General features: G+C 38.0%; 1 protein-coding gene across 9 annotated transcripts in view; it reads right to left on the bottom strand.

The window, feature by feature from the left end:
- SPDL1 (spindle apparatus coiled-coil protein 1) overlaps window positions 1-4,513 on the bottom strand; it is a 29,493-nt gene extending 24,980 nt beyond the window's left edge. For 2 of the 9 annotated variants that reach the window (XM_084535764.1, XM_084535760.1), the window contains exon 1: window positions 337-427. The gene's annotated coding sequence lies outside the window, so the exon portion shown is untranslated. Of the gene's footprint in view, window positions 1-80; window positions 245-336; window positions 428-3,363; window positions 3,461-4,339 lie in introns of those variants that run through there. The other 7 variants (XM_084535763.1, XM_084535757.1, XM_084535761.1 and 4 more) reach the window with 6 other exon arrangements.
- Window positions 4,514-9,167: the final 4,654 nt, after the last annotated feature.

The following is a 9,167-nucleotide window of genomic DNA, read 5'->3' on the forward strand; positions in this document are numbered from 1 at the left end:
GTGGGCAGATAAGAGGGAATGACAATGAAACAACCCGTCTCCTTTCATCCTACAGCGGAACAGTTTCGCCAGTTACTTACTCGGGGCCAGGCACCCTCCCACACCCGCTGTCAGGCTGCGCGCGGCAGGCTCCAGCCCTCGCCTACCCGCCGCCCAACCGCCGCTCCACGCAGAAAACTTCAGCCGCGCCCAGGCTGCGGCGCCCCCCGTGCAGGAGGGAACCCCCCGAGCACAGAGGAGCCACCCCCCGCCCCTCGCCGTGCCGTGAGGGGCGGCGGTGGCAGCAACAGGAGGAGGCCGCCGGCAGCCGCCGCCCCCCCCCCCTCCTCCCATTACCTCCGCCCCGCGCCGCTCCCGGGTTCAAACTGGCCTCCGCGCCGCCGCCCCAACTCTCGCGAGAGCCGCCACCGCCTGCCCGCTGAGGAGGGCGGGGCGCGCGCCCGCCGCGACCGTTACGTGAGGCGGGCGGGCGGTGCTGAGGGGGCGTAGAGCAGCCTTGCCCTCAGCCCTGGGGAGGTTCCCTAAAGCCTCTCCAAGGGTCGTGCAGTGCTGGTAACGCTGATTCCAGAACTTCTTCCCACCGTTTGTCTGCCTCCCGATGTTGTTTAGTACCTGCTCAGCTTGCTTTTCTCCACCAGGGAGTGATCTCCTGGTGTTAGGTACTCCAAAATGCACAGATGTGAATAACATCCACCCTGAGCAAACCTCATCGACAAGTAACCACTTGTTGATGTCCAGCCCTGAGGGTTTCTTGGGACCCGCACACTGACAGGGAAGCACACTTCTCTCTGCTGTTCTTCCCCACCTTAAAAGGAAGCCTGAGTATTTTTAAATTTAACCTCTACGGGAAAAGGTTAACTTACTCATCTGTGTTTGCACCTTCAATCTGTGACTATAGTAGGCTTATTCTTGCACCTGACATAACATCCACACCAAAAGTCACTGCACAGAAACATACTAATACAAATTCTACCATGACAGAAATAAAACCTTTTTAATGCAAAGTTACATTCAAGCAATGGGCTTTAAGTGGATGCACGGGTAACAATCCTATTTGCAACAACGAGGACAGAAATAGATGTCTTAAGATAACCAGGGCTTGGAAAATGAGCGCATGGCATGAAATACTATATAGGAAGACAACAAGAATAAAACAGCCCAAACCATAGATTATTATATATGCTGCTATTTAATCGAGATGTGTGGGTCTAGCTTTTGTCAACAGAAATGGGATTAATTAATAGTTATACAAAGTGGTCTAGACAGGCAAGAATGCCAAGTTGATTAAAACATGGGCAGGAAACAAGAGAATCCTCTGTTCTAATCCTGATTCTGCTGCATTCCCTGGGTGATTAGCCATGCCAAATACCCACAGCTCAACTCCCTGGTTTAAAAACAGATAACAGCGACTTAATTAACACATCTATGTAGTTCTCCTGACAGTTACTGAGTACAGCTTCAAAACAAGCAAAATGCATTGTGAATACTTTATATTAACACCATGACTCCACCAGGTCGGTTATCCATCACTTCATGCTAAGCCACAGACTAGTTAAAATAGCTGCTTGCTTCTCCCCCACTTCAGTTCCACCGTTGTGTATCGTAGGTGATATTTAATACGTGAAATGCATTAACAAGCTCCTTGATATTTTCCCCGGCCAGATTTTTCATTTATGCTTTTCAGACTTCAGAGCCTACATACAAAATTACAAATTCATTATTTAAACCATTCCATTATTTTCAGAATTTGTTCTCTTTTCCTTCCTGAATTGGCACCAACAAAGACACTGTTTTACTGATCACATATACTACTTGTGAATATAAAATATGTGCATCTTTTAGTTGCTCATAAGTTACTTGCAATGCACATTTGTCAAGTAGCATGACTGTTTTGTCAGAGTGCTACATGATTATTCAACAGAGTGATAAAAAATTTAATAGCTACATAATAGTAGTATTTGCAGCTCAGCTATATACCAGGATGCATTGAAATGTACTTAGCTTGTAGGAAAGTAGATTTTAATTTAAGTGGTTGCAGACGAGCATAGAAATACAAGGTCATTGAGTTAATCTTCTGTAGTAAATTTGGCTTTACAGAGAAAAATGCTTTTCCCCCACTTAGCTCTGAAAAGACAGTTTCCATGTTTCACATCAGCTTAGGTTGTCTTTAGTTTGCCAGTTAGCTTGCCAGTGGAACTATATATTTGGTTGTAGAAACTTTTCTCCTGCTTATGACTGCAACAGCAGCTATTTTCCCATAGAGATTCTGCAAATCCAGGGGTTACTAATGCATTAATGTTTTGTGAGCAAGGAGCTTATGTGGTTTTGTTCATTGACATTTGGATAGATGAATTTAATTAAATCTGTACACTGGTGACTGTATGAAATGTAAATGCATGCCTTCTAAGTCTTATCTCTGTTAGCAGGCAAGCATTCTGTGTTAAGCAATGGAGTAATTACAACAATTATATGGCTTTATTCTGTAGAGGAGGCTTGTTTTCTTTATCTATGTTAAAACAAATCACATTCAAAACAACTCTTAATCTTTACCTGCTAATTGCTCAGTGAATCTCGACAGCGTAACATGGGAGCTGACGATTGTTTTGCTACTGTACTTACCGTCCCAAATGCTACAGGAAGCAAGCGAGTTACAGCAGCCTACCGACAAGCTGATTACTTGCTGCTTAAGTCATTTTGGCTAAACAGATCAAGGGTTAAGTAACTTGTTGGAACACTACAGTTGATTTTTTGTTTATTTGCCGACATTTACCTATACTTCATTGTTTCAGAACTCAATTTTGTACTAAAGCCATGTTAATATACTTGCTGGAGCAACCTTTAAAAGCCAACTTTTATTCCCTTCCACATTTTTTAGTTGGTATATCTGTTCTGCTTTCTTTGACAGGAGGCACTTTCACCTACAACTAAACAGAATTCATGATCTGTAGATTATTACTGTGAATTCCAAGTACACTAATACTTAGGTTCTCTTGCAAAGAACTCACTCAGTTCAGTAATTACAGCAACAGATTGAGGGCCAGTAACATACTGTTTCTAATCCTCTCTAACCTATTAGTGGTTGACCTCATCCAAATCACTTCATCTCACTGTTTCAAGCATGTTAGCTAAACAAAGAGACCTTTTGCATTTTTCTTGCTAATTTCATATTAACTAGCCTTCTGACACTTCACATGATTGCTTAGGGGGAAAAAAAAATCCATTCGGGGTAAGAGTCTCTTCTAAATACAGACTTTCAGCTACTCTGCTATAAAAAAAGTTTTTTTGTTTGTTTGTTTGTTTTTTCCCCTCCATTATAAATTTATCATGTTTTCTGCTATTGCTTAAACGGGCTAGGAGCCTTACCAATAAACTTCTTAGATGTATGTAGTAGACGGGTCCAGCTATAGAAGTGTGTGTACTTCAGTGGATATATACTTCAGTGGACAAATTCAGAGCCAAGCTGTGGTGGAAATTTACATTATAACTAAACTAGTACCTTATATAACTAATTTATATTTTTCATCCTTCCGTAAAAAAACAAGGCCAAATTAGATGTTTATTCAAAACTTACTAAACATTTATGGTTAAAATAACAGTTGTAAAATACTGAATCACAAAGCTGTTACAATTTGTAAAAGATAACAAAATAAGTTTCGCAATATGTTTGTTTAAACCTAGGAGCTCTAGAAATCAGTCTCATAACAAATTAAATTAATAGAATCATTAAGATTGGAAAAGCCATCCACGATCATCTGGTCCAACTGTCCCCGCCATCAATATCACCCACTAAACCATGTCCTTAAGCACTAGGTCCAACCTTTCCTTTAACACCCCCCAATGATGGGGGCTTTACCACCTCCCTGGGCAAACCCTTCTAACATTTAACTACTCTATCCAAAAATAAATTTCTCCTAATTTCTAACCTGAAATTGTTTTCAAAAACCATGTTTAACAGCACATGGAGTGCATTGCAACTCAAATGAATTTTAAACTTTCTTTTTGAAGTGGTACTTAAAGAGGTCTCTTAAACTTTACATCCAATATCAGTTTAGATACCCATTATGATCGATCCATAATTTAACACTGATCCAAAATTTTCATTATTTTTTCCATGTTATTAACATTAGTTGATATAATTTAGTGTTTAAATCATTTAAATCATTACAACGATATTTAGCTAACTCAGTATTTAGGTATTATTCTGCTCGTCACCAAAAATGCAGTTTGATAACAGCATCATGCAAGCATCAAAATTCACATTTCACATATAAGAATATACATTTATCATAATTAGCGTTATTAATAATGTATTTATAAAATAGCCAAAATTATAGTTTACCCGTCTTTGAAATGTCTTCCAGAATTCACAAGAAACAGAAGATGCGTATCGCCTTGGCTTGTTACCCAGCTGTTGCGTATCACCAGCACCACCTTGTGGGTATCTCACTTAATTACTGTTTGCTTGTACAACTTGCAGTTCCCGCGCAGGTGGGACAGCACTCAGTTGTTGCTACTTAGAAGCCTTCTTTGTGATAATAAAGACCGAGTATAATGAGAAACAGGTGATACCTATTAATTGTTAAGACAATTTTATTTAATGAAACTTCAATTTCATTAAAATGAATTTAATTCAAATTAAATTACATGATTACATTTTTTCAATACATTTTGGACAGGATTTATAGCACTGTTACTGTGCATTTCGAATGAAATGGAATATAACATTTAATCAGCTTTCCAAGCTGGAACTCATTAGATTTTTATCTATCAAAACCAATTTAGCTTTCACCTGAACCCCTTTTCAGGCTTACTATAAAATGCCTTCATTTTTCCCAAACGTATGTCAGATTAGGAGTTTTGTATAAGTGCAGGGAGAGAGCAAACATGCACTAACCAACTTGTTGTGTTGTTGTTGTTGTTTTTTTTTCCTCCATTTTTGTCTAACTATTGTTGTTAATTATGGGCAATGTTAATTTAGGTTAATCTTCAACTGTAGTTTACTGTTTTAATTTTCTTGTTTCATAAGATTTTTCACTGTTGTTAGGTAGCATTTGGAAATTTTAGAAGACTATGATGAGTTTCCTGTTAAGGAATACTATAATACTATACATCTATTTGCTGTTTAGTGTGTACTTTCTAAAAGTGCTAATTGAGAGATATATGATTGACAAACATGGTAAAAATAAAAAGCTAGTGGTAAGCTTTAAGAGCTATATTTCAATGCTTAAAGGTATTGTTGTGAAAAAGTAAAACTGAGTTGTTTCTTGAAGGAGTTCCTTAAGGTTCAAAACACAACCACATGTTATGCATAAAAGCAATGTTATAAACAACATGATATAGGAATAGTTTGTGGTCATTTTACATAGGTATGCACAAACCATAATCAGTAATATTACCAGTGATTGAGTTTCATTGCTCTATAACCAGCTGAAACTTGAAATTCTAGAATCTTAAGTTAGTATCAGCACTGTTCAATATTCCTATTTTGGTAAGCTTAAGTGTGTTTATCCTAGGCTGTAACAAGGAAGACAAATGAATTGAACGGTACTTTATTTCACTCCAATTTTTCCCACTTTTATGATTGCTTTTGATTTAAAGTAATTTCTTGTGATTTTACTTTCAATGCTTATCCCTGTGCCAGCCCCTCTTAAAAAGTAAAAGCAGTTAAACGTTTTTAAGGTGGAACTGATGAATGTGTTTTTATACTATTTAGGATCAAGCGGTCTTGTTCTCAGCGTGGAAGTGTATAATGCTATGTGAGACTGCATGAGCTGGACAAAACCTGATGTTCTTAAAGTTAATGAGTCTAATAACATCTGATACCTGACAGCTCCCATTCAGAATTATCAGACTGAAAAGCTACTAGTTTTAAGGGGCTTTAAGGTATGTCATACAGTATCTAAATTTCTTTTCAGCTGCCTGCTTTCCTGCCAGTTTACAAGCATGTCATCAACCACAGCAACTCAATAGCTTCATTCTGTGACTGGCAGGCTCAAAATGACTGGACCTGTGAAAGTCTTGACAGCAAACAGCTAAAAGATCTCTTTAAGACTTTGGAAGGTTTGTAAAAAAAAAAAAAAAAAAAAAAAAAAAAAACCATAAAAAATTGTAGAAGTAGGGGAATGAGTAGTATTGAATAAGATACGATAATTTAGAAAGATAAAATGGAAGGTTCTAATCATTTGAATGTGTCCTTTGTATACATGCTTAGCCTGGCAAAATTCTGGGACTTTTAGTCCTAACTTCTTTACTATGTAATGACAGTAATTGATAGCTTTAATGGAAAATCAGCAGCATAGTCCTAGTTCAATTTCAAAATCCTAAGTAATGTTTATGATGTACCTTCATGTACAGAACTGTTTAATCTTGTAAGTTTAGAGTGCAAAAGTTCAAAAAATGTTTCAGTGAACATGGACTGTAGTAATATTTTCTGCTTTGTATTTATGATTATAGTGTCTTTAACAATATAATAGATCTTCTTACCCAAATTCCATGAATAGCTTGAAAGGTTAGCACAAAGGGAAAGACTTCCTGTGTCGTGCAGTGTGAAGCAGTGCATCTGCTTTTATGAAGTTTTACTTCAGCCAAAATTAGTCTAGATGTGCTATTCAGACTCAAGTAAATTCACATTCTTTAGGGCCAAACATACCTCTTCAGAAAACTAATATCACTTTATATAGCAATTACATGCTAAAATACTAATTTATATAAATTATATGTAAATTGGTTAATTTATAAATATATACAAATTGGTGCGTGTGTGTGTTTTTGGCACAAGTCACAACTCGGGCTCTGTTTCCTAAAAGTACTAGTTTGAAATTGGGCAGAAGATAGAATATCTCAGCAGTAATAACACATGCTTTCTTCAGCTAAAAGTAGAAATGCAAGCATTTGTCAGCACTGAGACACTTTTTATTCAAACTATGTAGCCTTCCTTTTGGGGATTGCCTCAGTATTAGGAAAGGAGGAAAACGGTCGCATTATTCAGCCCTCAATCAGTACTAAGGAGTCTGCCTCATTGTAGAATGTCGTAAGATATAACTACATAATACAAACTGTGGGGGTGCTATTCTCTTTAAGTTCAGTATGATGGTTAGCAGTTCTACTTGAAAGACTCTCAGTAATGAAGATTAAGGTGGTAGGGAAGCTAAAATGTAACTTAGATCAGCTTTCTTATTTTTTTTTCCCTATTGCATTCATTTAACTTAGTGATTCACCTGGGTTCTCCTGTACTCTTCATCAGGATATTGTACTTTGTGTAGCTAAACTATATTCATATGCTATTCGTATAATATATACATATACGTAAGATAAAGTATGAATTAGCAGATATTGTTATGTTTGTGTTCATTAAATAGCCATTTCTTCATGATTGTAGCAGTGGAAACAGCTAACCTCTGTTAAGAATTTGAGGTACAATGATCTGTTGTTAAGTGTTAACAGTTCATGGGTTTTTTGTTTTTTTCACACTGATCATATCAAGGAATAGTAAACCATGTTTGCTTTTTTTTTTTTTTTTTAAACCTGTGGTATGTTATATGTCTGTAATGTCTTGGGACCTTTTAAGTTGTGTGCTGACCTTAGCAGCTGAGATCCAGCTTTGGTGTAAATGATACTATCTAATAGGACTTTAACAATATCTCCAAAATTAGCTAAAGAAGATGGTCCTGATTAACTAATGTACCACTGGATGTCACTGTCTTTCTCCAAATGCAAAGCTTTTTTTTTTTTTTTTTTTTCTTTAAAGTACTATGATAAAGTACTAAGGTGGACTTACTTGTTTTGATTCTTTGGGTAAGCCAGGCCCCTGAACTGGAGCTTACCTGTCTCCATTTCTTATATGGGTAATTTAGCTAGAATGCGAGTACCACTTGGTTTCAATGTCTGCTGAAAAATTATTTGTGTTTTATCATGCATGTATTTTTGCGTGTGTTGAGTTCACAATGAGGTTTGCATTCATCCTGTTTACCTAAAATTTCAGTATCTCTTAGTATCTTCTTATTCATCACCTGTTTTGGACTATTTAAATAAGCTGCTTTTATGGCAGGTCTGCCTCTACCATTAATTTTATTCTGTTATTCAAGGTTGAATGGTGGAAATACTGTCTTCTGCCCATGTGCTGTTGTGCTGTTCAGTTTTCTATTCCTTTAGAGGAAAGTTTCTCTTAGTAAAATCCTGCATAGACAGTTTATAAACAGAAATGAAGTTAAATCTTTTTTGTTCTGCTAATTCAAATATGTAGCTTACTGGGTCATAAGACAGAATTACAATCTGATATCAAGTTTAAATGTTATAGAAACAGCAGTAATCATGAAGGAAGCAGTGAAAATGCCCTTATTTTGCTGCACAGTGTATTATGTGATAGATACCGAAACAGATGTGCTTTCCTCAACTTAGAGTGAAGCTGGGACTTGGGACTTCAAGCAGAAGATAGTTTGTCCTCCCATCCTCCTCAGCTATGAAAATACAATGTGAATTAGTAGAACTGGTACCATTTCTTGAACCCCTTTAATTCCATTTGACTCTCTAGTAGGTTTCACAATTGTTTTAGTTGCAGTTTCCCTTCTGTGTAATTCTTTAATCTTGTAAGCTTTCTTGAACCCCCCCCCCCCTTAGCACCTAACCAGCTTTTAACCTGTGTTTTGAATGCATATATTTAAAAAAAAAAAAAAGAAAAAAATGATGAAGGCACTTCAGATGATCACAGAATCACAGAATTTCTAGGTTGGAAGAGACCTCAAGATCATCGAGTTAGATCAGAGGTTGGACACTAACAGTCCCCACTAAACCATATCCCTAAGCTCTACATCTAAATGTCTTTTAAAGACCTCCAGGGATGGTGACTCCACCACTTCCCTGGGCAGCCTGTTCCAGTGCCTCACAACCCTTTCAGTGAAGAAGTTCTTCCTAACATCTAACCTAAAACTCCCCTGGCGCAACTTTAGCCCATTCCCCCTCATCCTGTCACCAGGCACGTGGGAGAACAGGCCAACCTCCACCTCGCTACAGCCTCCCTTGAGGTACCTGTAGAGAGCGATAAGGTCGCCCCTGAGCCTCCTCTTCTCCAGGCTGAACAAGCCCAGCTCCCTCAGCCGCTCCTCGTAGGACTTGTTCTCCAGGCCCCTCACCAGCTTCGTCGCCCTTCTCTGCACCCGCTCAAGCACCTC

Source organism: Aythya ferina (assembly GCF_964211825.1).
Source record: "Aythya ferina genome assembly, chromosome: 14".
In the NCBI taxonomy this organism is placed as follows: Eukaryota; Metazoa; Chordata; class Aves; order Anseriformes; family Anatidae; genus Aythya; species Aythya ferina.